Genomic DNA, 13,142 nt, shown 5'->3' with positions numbered 1-13,142 from the left:
AAAAATGTTGGCAAACTGTTGCAAGTGATCCCCTGAAAGGTTTTTTGGTGGAAACAGATGGGTTTTTATCATCGGAAACAGAATTAGCGCTTGACGTCTGAACTACTTTTTTTGAAAAAATGCCTAAGCCGCGCGGTCACAATTTCTGCTCAAAATCTGACGTTCTGCAATTCACTCAAAAATGTTGGCAAACTGTTGCAAGTGATCCCCTGAAAGGTTTTTTGGTGGAAACAGATGGGTTTTTATCATCGGAAACAGAATTAGCCCTCGACGTCTGAACAACTTTTTTTGAAAAAATCCCTAAGCCGCGCGGTCACAATTTCTGCTCAAAATCTGACGTTCTGCAATTCACTCAAAAATGTTGGCAAACTGCTGCAAGTGATCCCCTGAAAGGTTTTTTGGTGGAAACAGATGGGTTTTTATCATCGGAAACAGAATTAGCGCTTGGCGTCTGAACAACTTTTTTTGAAAAAATCCCTAAGCCGCGCGGTCACAATTTCTGCTCAAAATCTGACGTTCTGCAATTCACTCAAAAATGTTGGCAAACTGTTGCAAGTGATCCCCTGAAAGTTTTTTTGTTGGAAACAGATGGGTTTTTATCATCGGAAACAGAATTAGCGCTTGACGTCTGAACAACTTTTTTTGAAAAAATCCCTAAGCCGCGCGGTCACAATTTCTGCTCAAAATCTGACATTCTGCAATTCACTCAGAAATGTTGGCAAACTGTTGCAAGTGATCCCCTGAAAGGTTTTTTGGTGGAAACAGATGGGTTTTTGTCATCGGAAACAGAATTAGCGCTTGACGTCTGAACAACTTTTTTTGAAAAAATCCCTAAGCCGTGCGGTCACAATTTCTGCTCAAAATCTGATGTTCTGCAATTCACTCAAAAATGTTGGCAAACTGTTGCAAGTGATCCCCTGAAATGTTTTTCGGTGGAAACAGGTGGGTTTTTATCATCGGAAACAGAATTAGCGCTTGACGTCTGAACAACTTTTTTTGAAAAAATCCCTAAGCCGCGCGGTCACAATTTCTGCTCAAAATCTGACGTTCTGCAAATCACTCAGAAATGTTGGCAAACTGTTGCAAGTGATCCCCTGAAATGTTTTTCGGTGGAAACAGATTGGTTTTTAGCATCGGAAACAGAATTAGCCCTTGACGTCTGAACAACTTTTTTTGAAAAAATCCCTAAGTCACAATTTCTGCTCAAAATCTGCCGTTCTGGAAATCATTCAGAAATGTTGGCAAACTGTTGAAAGTGATCCCCTGAAAGGTTTTTTGGTGGAAACAGATGGGTTTTTATCATAGGAAACAGAATTAGCGCTTGACGTCTGAACAACTTTTTTTGAAAAAATCCCTAAGCCGCGCGGTCACAATTTCTGCTCAAAATCTGACGTTCTGCAATTCACTCAAAAATGTTGGCAAACTGCTGCAAGTGATCCCCTGAAAGGTTTTTTGGTGGAAACAGATGGGTTTTTATCATCGGAAACAGAATTAGCGCTTGACGTCTGAACAACTTTTTTTGAAAAAATCCCTAAGCCGCGCGGTCACAATTTCTGCTCAAAATCTGACGTTCTGCAATTCACTCAAAAATGTTGGCAAACTGCTGCAAGTGATCCCCTGAAAGGTTTTTTGGTGGAAACAGATGGGTTTTTATCATCGGAAACAGAATTAGCGCTTGGCGTCTGAACAACTTTTTTTGAAAAAATCCCTAAGCCGCGCGGTCACAATTTCTGCTCAAAATCTGACGTTCTGCAATTCACTCAAAAATGTTGGCAAACTGTTGCAAGTGATCCCCTGAAAGGTTTTTTGGTGGAAACAGATGGGTTTTTATCATCGGAAACAGAATTAGCGCTTGACGTCTGAACAACTTTTTATGAAAAAATCCCTAAGCCGCGCGGTCACAATTTCTGCTCAAAATCTGATGTTCTGCAATTCACTCAAAAATGTTGGCAAACTGTTGCAAGTGATCCCCTGAAATGTTTTTCGGTGGAAACAGGTGGGTTTTTATCATCGGAAACAGAATTAGCGCTTGACGTCTGAACAACTTTTTTTGAAAAAATCCCTAAGCCGCGCGGTCACAATTTCTGCTCAAAATCTGACGTTCTGCAAATCACTCAGAAATGTTGGCAAACTGTTGCAAGTGATCCCCTGAAATGTTTTTCGGTGGAAACAGATTGGTTTTTAGCATCGGAAACAGAATTAGCCCTTGACGTCTGAACAACTTTTTTTGAAAAAATCCCTAAGCCGCGCGGTCACAATTTCTGCTCAAAATCTGCCGTTCTGGAAATCATTCAGAAATGTTGGCAAACTGTTGCAAGTGATCCCCTGAAAGGTTTTTTGGTGGAAACAGATGGGTTTTTATCATAGGAAACAGAATTAGCGCTTGACGTCTGAACAACTTTTTTTGAAAAAATCCCTAAGCCGCGCGGTCACAATTTCTGCTCAAAATCTGACGTTCTGCAATTCACTCCAAAATGTTGGCAAACTGTTGCAAGTGATCCCCTGAAATGTTTTTTGGTGGAAACAGATGGGTTTTTATCATCGGAAACAGAATTAGCCCTCGACGTCTGAACACCTTTTTTTGAAAAAATCCCTAAGCCGCGCGGTCACAATTTCTGCTCAAAATCTGACGTTCTGCAAATCACTCAGAAATGTTGGCAAACTGTTGCAAGTGATCCCCTGAAATGTTTTTCGGTAGAAACAGATTGGTTTTTAGCATCGGAAACAGAATTAGACCTTGACGTCTGAACAAATTTTTGTGAAAAAATCCCTAAGCCGCGCGGTCACAATTTCTGCTCAAAATCTGCCGTTCTGGAAATCATTCAGAAATGTTGGCAAACTGTTGCAAGTGATCCCCTGAAATGTTTTTTGGTGGAAACAGATGGGTTTTTATCATCGGAAACAGAATTAGCCCTCGACGTCTGAACACCTTTTTTTGAAAAAATCCCTAAGCCGCGCGGTCACAATTTCTGCTCAAAATCTGACGTTCTGCAATTCACTCCAAAATGTTGGCAAACTGTTGCAAGTGATCCCCTGAAATGTTTTTTGGTGGAAACAGATGGGTTTTTATCATCGGAAACAGAATTAGCTCTTGACGTCTGAACAACTTTTTTTGAAAAAATCCCTAAGCCTTGCGGTCACAATTTCTGCTCAAAATCTGACGTTCTGCAATTCACCCAAAAATGTTGGCAAACTTCTGCAAGTGATCCCCTGAAAGGTTTTGTGGTGGAAACCGATGGGTTTTTATCATCGGAAACAGAATAAGCGCTTGACGTCTGAACAACTTTTTTTGAAAAAATCCCTAAGCCGCGCGGTCACAATTTCTGCTCAAAATCTGACGTTCTGCAATTCACTCAAAAATGTTGGCAAACTGTTGCAAGTGATCCCCTGAAAGGCTTTTTGGTGGAAACAGATGGGTTTTTATCATCGGAAACAGAATTAGCGCTTGACGTCTGAACAACTTTTTTTGAAAAAATCCCTAAGCCGCGCGGTCACAATTTCTGCTCAAAATCTGATGTTCTGCAATTCACTCAAAAATGTTGGCAAACTGTTGCAAGTGATCCCCTGAAATGTTTTTCGGTGGAAACAGGTGGGTTTTTATCATCGGAAACAGAATTAGCGCTTGACGTCTGAACAACTTTTTTTGAAAAAATCCCTAAGCCGCGCGGTCACAATTTCTGCTTAAAATCTGACGTTCTGCAAATCACTCAGAAATGTTGGCAAACTGTTGCAAGTGATCCCCTGAAAGGTTTTTTGGTGGAAACAGATGGGTTTTTGTCATCGGAAACAGAATTAGCGCTTGACGTCTGAACAACTTTTTTTGAAAAAATCCCTAAGCCGCGCGGTCACAATTTCTGCTCAAAATCTGATGTTCTGCAATTCACTCAAAAATGTTGGCAAACTGTTGCAAGTGATCCCCTGAAATGTTTTTCGGTGGAAACAGGTGGGTTTTTATCATCGGAAACAGAATTAGCGCTTGACGTCTGAACAACTTTTTTTGAAAAAATCCCTAAGCCGCGCGGTCACAATTTCTGCTTAAAATCTGACGTTCTGCAATTCACTCCAAAATGTTGGCAAACTGTTGCAAGTGATCCCCTGAAAGGTTTTTTGGTGGAAACAGATGGGTTTTTATCATCGGAAACAGAATTAGCCCTCGACGTCTGAACAACTTTTTTTGAAAAAATCCCTAAGCCGCGCGGTCACAATTTCTGCTCAAAATCTGACGTTCTGCAATTCACTCAAAAATGTTGGCAAACTTCTGCAAGTGATCCCCTGAAAGGTTTTTTGGTGGAAACAGATGGGTTTTTATCATCGGAAACAGAATTAGCGCTTGACGTCTGAACAACTTTTTTTGAAAAAATCCCTAAGCCGCGCGGTCACAATTTCTGCTCAAAATCTGACGTTCTGCAATTCACTCAAAAATGTTGGCAAACTGTTGCAAGTGATCCCCTGAAAGGCTTTTTGGTGGAAACAGATGGGTTTTTATCATCGGAAACAGAATTAGCGCTTGACGTCTGAACAACTTTTTTTGAAAAAATCCCTAAGCCGCGCGGTCACAATTTCTGCTCAAAATCTGACGTTCTGCAATTCACTCCAAAATGTTGGCAAACTGTTGCAAGTGATCCCCTGAAATGTTTTTTGGTGGAAACAGATGGGTTTTTATCATCGGAAACAGAATTAGCCCTCGACGTCTGAACACCTTTTTTTGAAAAAATCCCTAAGCCGCGCGGTCACAATTTCTGCTCAAAATCTGACGTTCTGCAATTCACTCCAAAATGTTGGCAAACTGTTGCAAGTGATCCCCTGAAATGTTTTTTGGTGGAAACAGATGGGTTTTTATCATCGGAAACAGAATTAGCTCTTGACGTCTGAACAACTTTTTTTGAAAAAATCCCTAAGCCTTGCGGTCACAATTTCTGCTCAAAATCTGACGTTCTGCAATTCACTCAAAAATGTTGGCAAACTTCTGCAAGTGATCCCCTGAAAGGTTTTGTGGTGGAAACAGATGGGTTTTTATCATCGGAAACAGAATTAGCGCTTGACGTCTGAACAACTTTTTTTGAAAAAATCCCTAAGCCGCGCGGTCACAATTTCTGCTCAAAATCTGACGTTCTGCAATTCACTCAAAAATGTTGGCAAACTGTTGCAAGTGATCCCCTGAAAGGCTTTTTGGTGGAAACAGATGGGTTTTTATCATCGGAAACAGAATTAGCGCTTGACGTCTGAACAACTTTTTTTGAAAAAATCCCTAAGCCGCGCGGTCACAATTTCTGCTCAAAATCTGACGTTCTGCAATTCACTCAAAAATGTTGGCAAACTGTTGCAAGTGATCCCCTGAAAGGCTTTTTGGTGGAAACAGATGGGTTTTTATCATCGGAAACAGAATTAGCGCTTGACGTCTGAACAACTCTTTCTGAAAAAATCCCTAAGCCGCGCGGTCACAATTTCTGCTCAAAATCTGACGTTCTGCAATTCACTCAAAAATGTTGGCAAACTGTTGCAAGTGATCCCCTGAAAGGTTTTTTGGTGGAAACAGATGGGTTTTTATCATCGGAAACAGAATTAGCCCTCGACGTCTGAACACCTTTTTTTGAAAAAATCCCTAAGCCGCGCGGTCACAATTTCTGCTCAAAATCTGACGTTCTGCAATTCACTCAGAAATGTTGGCAAACTGTTGCAAGAGATCCCCTGAAAGGTTTTTTGGTGGAAACAGATGGGTTTTTATCATCGGAAACAGAATTAGCGCTTGACGTCTGAACAACTTTTTTTGAAAAAATCCCTAAGCCGCGCGGTCACAATTTCTGCTCAAAATCTGATGTTCTGCAATTCACTCAAAAATGTTGGCAAACTGTTGCAAGTGATCCCCTGAAATGTTTTTCGTTGGAAACAGGTGGGTTTTTATCATCGGAAACAGAATTAGCGCTTGACGTCTGAACAACTTTTTTTGAAAAAATCCCTAAGCCGCGCGGTCACAATTTCTGCTTAAAATCTGACGTTCTGCAAATCACTCAGAAATGTTGGCAAACTGTTGCAAGTGATCCCCTGAAAGGTTTTTTGGTGGAAACAGATGGGTTTTTGTCATCGGAAACAGAATTAGCGCTTGACGTCTGAACAACTTTTTTTGAAAAAATCCCTAAGCCGCGCGGTCACAATTTCTGCTCAAAATCTGATGTTCTGCAATTCACTCAAAAATGTTGGCAAACTGTTGCAAGTGATCCCCTGAAATGTTTTTCGGTGGAAACAGGTGGGTTTTTATCATCGGAAACAGAATTAGCGCTTGACGTCTGAACAACTTTTTTTGAAAAAATCCCTAAGCCGCGCGGTCACAATTTCTGCTTAAAATCTGACGTTCTGCAAATAACTCAGAAATGTTGGCAAACTGTTGCAAGTGATCCCCTGAAAGGTTTTTTGGTGGAAACAGATGGGTTTTTATCATCGGAAATAGAATTAGCGCTTGACGTCTGAACAACTTTTTTTGAAAAAATCCCTAAGCCGCGCGGTCACAATTTCTGCTCAAAATCTGACGTTCTGCAATTCACTCCAAAATGTTGGCAAACTGTTGCAAGTGATCCCCTGAAAGGTTTTTTGGTGGAAACAGATGGGTTTTTATCATCGGAAACAGAATTAGCCCTCGACGTCTGAACAACTTTTTTTGAAAAAATCCCTAAGCCGCGCGGTCACAATTTCTGCTCAAAATCTGACGTTCTGCAATTCACTCAAAAATGTTGGCAAACTTCTGCAAGTGATCCCCTGAAAGGTTTTTTGGTGGAAACAGATGGGTTTTTATCATCGGAAACAGAATTAGCGCTTGACGTCTGAACAACTTTTTTTGAAAAAATCCCTAAGCCGCGCGGTCACAATTTCTGCTCAAAATCTGACGTTCTGCAATTCACTCAAAAATGTTGGCAAACTGTTGCAAGTGATCCCCTGAAAGGCTTTTTGGTGGAAACAGATGGGTTTTTATCATCGGAAACAGAATTAGCGCTTGACGTCTGAACAACTTTTTTTGAAAAAATCCCTAAGCCGCGCGGTCACAATTTCTGCTCAAAATCTGACGTTCTGCAATTCACTCAAAAATGTTGGCAAACTGTTGCAAGTGATCCCCTGAAAGGCTTTTTGGTGGAAACAGATGGGTTTTTATCATCGGAAACAGAATTAGCGCTTGACGTCTGAACAACTCTTTCTGAAAAAATCCCTAAGCCGCGCGGTCACAATTTCTGCTCAAAATCTGACGTTCTGCAATTCACTCAAAAATGTTGGCAAACTGTTGCATGTGATCCCCTGAAAGGTTTTTTGGTGGAAACAGATGGGTTTTTATCATCGGAAACAGAATTAGCCCTCGACGTCTGAACACCTTTTTTTGAAAAAATCCCTAAGCCGCGCGGTCACAATTTCTGCTCAAAATCTGACGTTCTGCAATTCACTCAGAAATGTTGGCAAACTGTTGCAAGAGATCCCCTGAAAGGTTTTTTGGTGGAAACAGATGGGTTTTTATCATCGGAAACAGAATTAGCGCTTGACGTCTGAACAACTTTTTTTGAAAAAATCCCTAAGCCGCGCGGTCATAATTTCTGCTCAAAATTTGACGTTCTGCAATTCACTCAGAAATGTTGGCAAACTGTTGCAAGTGATCCCCTGAAAGGCTTTTTGGTGGAAACAGATGGGTTTTTATCATCGGAAACAGAATTAGCGCTTGACGTCTGAACAACTCTTTCTGAAAAAATCCCTAAGCCGCGCGGTCACAATTTCTGCTCAAAATCTGACGTTCTGCAATTCACTCAGAAATGTTGGCAAACTGTTGCAAGTGATCCCCTGAAATGTTTTTCGGTGGAAACATATTGGTTTTTAGCATCGGAAACAGAATTAGCCCTTGACGTCTGAACAACTTTTTTTGAAAAAATCCCTAAGCCGCGCGGTCACGATTTCTGCTCAAAATCTGACGTTCTGCAATTCACTCAAAAATGTTGGCAAACTGTTGCAAGTGATTCCCTGAAATGTTTTTTGGTGGAAACAGATGGGTTTTTATCATCAGAAACAGAATGAGCGCTTGACTTCTGAACAACTTTTTTTGAAAAAATCCCTAAGCCGCGCGGTCACAATTTCTGCTCAAAATCTGACATTCTGCAATTCACTCAAAAATGTTGGCAAACTGTTGCAAGTGATCCCCTGAAATGTTTTTTGGTGGAAACAGATGGGTTTTTATCATCGGAAACAGAATTAGCGCTTGACGTCTGAACAACTTTTTTTGAAAAAATCCCTAAGCCGCGCGGTCACAATTTCTGCTCAAAATCTGACGTTCTGCAATTCACTCAGAAATGTTGGCAAACTGTTGCAAGTGATCCCCTGAAAGGTTTTTTGGTGGAAACAGATGGGTTTTTGTCATCGGAAACAGAATTAGCGCTTGACGTCTGAACAACTTTTTTTGAAAAAATCCCTAAGCCGCGCGGTCACAATTTCTGCTCAAAATCTGATGTTCTGCAATTCACTCAAAAATGTTGGCAAACTGTTGCAAGTGATCCCCTGAAATGTTTTTCGGTGGAAACAGGTGGGTTTTTATCATCGGAAACAGAATTAGCGCTTGACGTCTGAACAACTTTTTTTGAAAAAATCCCTAAGCCGCGCGGTCACGATTTCTGCTCAAAATCTGACGTTCTGCAATTCACTCAAAAATGTTGGCAAACTGTTGCAAGTGATTCCCTGAAATGTTTTTTGCTGGAAACAGATGGGTTTTTATCATCGGAAACAGAATTAGCGCTTGACGTCTGAACAACTTTTTTTGAAAAAATCCCTAAGCCGCGCGGTCACAATTTCTGCTCAAAATCTGACGTTCTGCAATTCACTCAAAAATGTTGGCAAACTGTTGCAAGTGATCCCCTGAAATGTTTTTTGGTGGAAACAGATGGTTTTTTATCATCGGAAACAGAATTAGCCCTCGACGTATGAACAACTTTTTTTGAAAAAATCCCTAAGCCGCGCGGTCACAATGTCTGCTCAAAATCTGACGTTCTGCAATTCACTCAAAAATGTTGGCAAACTGTTGCAAGTGATTCCCTGAAATGTTTTTCGGTGGAAACAGATGGGTTTTTAGCATCGGAAACAGAATTAGCCCTTGACGTCTGAACAACTTTTTTTGAAAAAATCCCTAAGCCGCGCGGTCACAATTTCTGCTCAAAATCTGACGTTCTGCAATTCACTCAAAAATGTTGGCAAACTGTTGCAAGTGATCCCCTGAAAGGTTTTTTTGGTGGAAACAGATGGGTTTTTATCATCGGAAACAGAATTAGCGCTTGACGTCTGAACAACTTTTTTTGAAAAAATCCCTAAGCCGCGCGGTCACAATTTCTGCTCAAAATCTGACGTTCTGCAATTCACTCAAAAATGTTGGCAAACTGTTGCAAGTGATCCCCTGAAAGGTTTTTTAGTGGAAACAGATGGGTTTTTATCATCGGAAACAGAATTAGCCCTCAACGTCTGAACAACTTTTTTTGAAAAAATCCCTAAGCCGCGCGGTCACAATTTCTGCTCAAAATCTGACGTTCTACAATTCACTCAGAAATGTTGGCAAACTGTTGCAAGTGATCCCCTGAAATGTTTTTCGGTGGAAACAGATTGGTTTTTAGCATCGGAAACAGAATTAGCGCTTGACGTCTGAACAACTTTTTTTGAAAAAATCCCTAAGCCGCGCGGTCACAATTTCTGCTTAAAATCTGACGTTCTGCAAATCACTCAGAAATGTTGGCAAACTGTTGCAAGTGATCCCCTGAAAGGTTTTTTGGTGGAAACAGATGGGTTTTTATCATCGGAAATAGAATTAGCGCTTGACGTCTGAACAACTTTTTTTGAAAAAATCCCTAAGCCGCGCGGTCACAATTTCTGCTCAAAATCTGACGTTCTGCAATTCACTCAAAAATGTTGGCAAACTGTTGCAAGTGATCCCCTGAAAGGTTTTTTGGTGGAAACAGATGGGTTTTTGTCATCGGAAACAGAATTAGCGCTTGACGTCTGAACAACTTTTTTTGAAAAAATCCCTAAGCCGCGCGGTCACAATTTCTGCTCAAAATCTGATGTTCTGCAATTCACTCAAAAATGTTGGCAAACTGTTGCAAGTGATCCCCTGAAATGTTTTTCGGTGGAAACAGGTGGGTTTTTATCATCGGAAACAGAATTAGCGCTTGACGTCTGAACAACTTTTTTTGAAAAAATCCCTAAGCCGCGCGGTCACAATTTCTGCTCAAAATCTGACGTTCTGCAATTCACTCAAAAATGTTGGCAAACTGTTGCAAGTGATCCCCTGAAAGGTTTTTTGGTGGAAACAGATGGGTTTTTATCATCGGAAACAGAATTAGCGCTCGACGTCTGAACAACTTTTTTTGAAAAAATCCCTAAGCCGCGCGGTCACAATTTCTGCTCAAAATCTGACGTTCTGCAATTCACTCAGAAATGTTGGCAAACTGTTGCAAGTGATCCCCTGAAATGTTTTTCGGTGGAAACATATTGGTTTTTAGCATCGGAAACAGAATTAGCCCTTGACGTCTGAACAACTTTTTTTGAAAAAATCCCTAAGCCGCGCGGTCACGATTTCTGCTCAAAATCTGACGTTCTGCAATTCACTCAAAAATGTTGGCAAACTGTTGCAAGTGATTCCCTGAAATGTTTTTTGGTGGAAACAGATGGGTTTTTATCATCAGAAACAGAATGAGCGCTTGACTTCTGAACAACTTTTTTTGAAAAAATCCCTAAGCCGCGCGGTCACAATTTCTGCTCAAAATCTGACATTCTGCAATTCACTAAAAAATGTTGGCAAACTGTTGCAAGTGATCCCCTGAAATGTTTTTTGGTGGAAACAGATGGGTTTTTATCATCGGAAACAGAATTAGCGCTTGACGTCTGAACAACTTTTTTTGAAAAAATCCCTAAGCCGCGCGGTCACAATTTCTGCTCAAAATCTGACGTTCTGCAATTCACTCAGAAATGTTGGCAAACTGTTGCAAGTGATCCCCTGAAAGGTTTTTTGGTGGAAACAGATGGGTTTTTGTCATCGGAAACAGAATTAGCGCTTGACGTCTGAACAACTTTTTTTGAAAAAATCCCTAAGCCGCGCGGTCACAATTTCTGCTCAAAATCTGATGTTCTGCAATTCACTCAAAAATGTTGGCAAACTGTTGCAAGTGATCCCCTGAAATGTTTTTCGGTGGAAACAGGTGGGTTTTTATCATCGGAAACAGAATTAGCGCTTGACGTCTGAACAACTTTTTTTGAAAAAATCCCTAAGCCGCGCGGTCACGATTTCTGCTCAAAATCTGACGTTCTGCAATTCACTCAAAAATGTTGGCAAACTGTTGCGAGTGATCCCCTGAAATGTTTTTTGCTGGAAACAGATGGGTTTTTATCATCGGAAACAGAATTAGCGCTTGACGTCTGAACAACTTTTTTTGAAAAAATCCCTAAGCCGCGCGGTCACAATTTCTGCTCAAAATCTGACGTTCTGCAATTCACTCAAAAATGTTGGCAAACTGTTGCAAGTGATCCCCTGAAATGTTTTTTGGTGGAAACAGATGGTTTTTTATCATCGGAAACAGAATTAGCCCTCGACGTATGAACAACTTTTTTTGAAAAAATCCCTAAGCCGCGCGGTCACAATGTCTGCTCAAAATCTGACGTTCTGCAATTCACTCAAAAATGTTGGCAAACTGTTGCAAGTGATTCCCTGAAATGTTTTTCGGTGGAAACAGATGGGTTTTTAGCATCGGAAACAGAATTAGCCCTTGACGTCTGAACAACTTTTTTTGAAAAAATCCCTAAGCCGCGCGGTCACAATTTCTGCTCAAAATCTGACGTTCTGCAATTCACTCAAAAATGTTGGCAAACTGTTGCAAGTGATCCCCTGAAAGGTTTTTTTGGTGGAAACAGATGGGTTTTTATCATCGGAAACAGAATTAGCGCTTGACGTCTGAACAACTTTTTTTGAAAAAATCCCTAAGCCGCGCGGTCACAATTTCTGCTCAAAATCTGACGTTCTGCAATTCACTCAAAAATGTTGGCAAACTGTTGCAAGTGATCCCCTGAAAGGTTTTTTAGTGGAAACAGATGGGTTTTTATCATCGGAAACAGAATTAGCCCTCAACGTCTGAACAACTTTTTTTGAAAAAATCCCTAAGCCGCGCGGTCACAATTTCTGCTCAAAATCTGACGTTCTACAATTCACTCAGAAATGTTGGCAAACTGTTGCAAGTGATCCCCTGAAATGTTTTTCGGTGGAAACAGATTGGTTTTTAGCATCGGAAACAGAATTAGCGCTTGACGTCTGAACAACTTTTTCTGAAAAAATCCCTAAGCCGCGCGGTCACAATTTCTGCTCAAAATCTGACGTTCTGCAATTCACTCAAAAATGTTGGCAAACTGTTGCAAGTGATCCCCTGAAAGGTTTTTTGGTGGAAACAGATGGGTTTTTATCATCGGAAACAGAATTAGCGCTTGACGTCTGAACAACTTTTTTTGAAAAAATCCCTAAGCCGCGCGGTCACAATTTCTGCTCAAAATCTGACGTTCTGCAATTCACTCAGAAATGTTGGCAAACTGTTGCAAGTGATCCCCTGAAAGGTTTTTTGGTGGAAACAGATGGGTTTTTGTCATCGGAAACAGAATTAGCGCTTGACGTCTGAACAACTTTTTTTGAAAAAATCCCTAAGCCGCGCGGTCACGATTTCTGCTCAAAATCTGACGTTCTGCAATTCACTCAAAAATGTTGGCAAACTGTTGCAAGTGATTCCCTGAAATGTTTTTTGGTGGAAACAGATGGGTTTTTATCATCGGAAACAGAATTAGCGCTTGACGTCTGAACAACTTTTTTTGAAAAAATCCCTAAGCCGCGCGGTCACAATTTCTGCTCAAAATCTGACGTTCTGCAATTCACTCAAAAATGTTGGCAAACTGTTGCAAGTGATCCCCTGAAATGTTTTTCGGTGGAAACAGATGGGTTTTTAGCATTGGAAACAGAATTAGCCCTTGACGTCTGAACAACTTTTTTTTGAAAAAATTCCTAAGCCGCGCGGTCACAATTTCTGCTCAAAATCTGACGTTCTGCAAGTCACTCAAAAATGTTGGCAAACTGTTGCAAGTGATTCCATGAAATGTTTTTCGGT

The sequence above is a fragment of the Podarcis liolepis genome (genome assembly GCF_965112155.1).
Source record: "Podarcis liolepis genome assembly, contig: HAP1_SCAFFOLD_22, whole genome shotgun sequence".
In the NCBI taxonomy this organism is placed as follows: Eukaryota; Metazoa; Chordata; class Lepidosauria; order Squamata; family Lacertidae; genus Podarcis; species Podarcis liolepis.
This window is presented reverse-complemented; position numbering follows the sequence as displayed.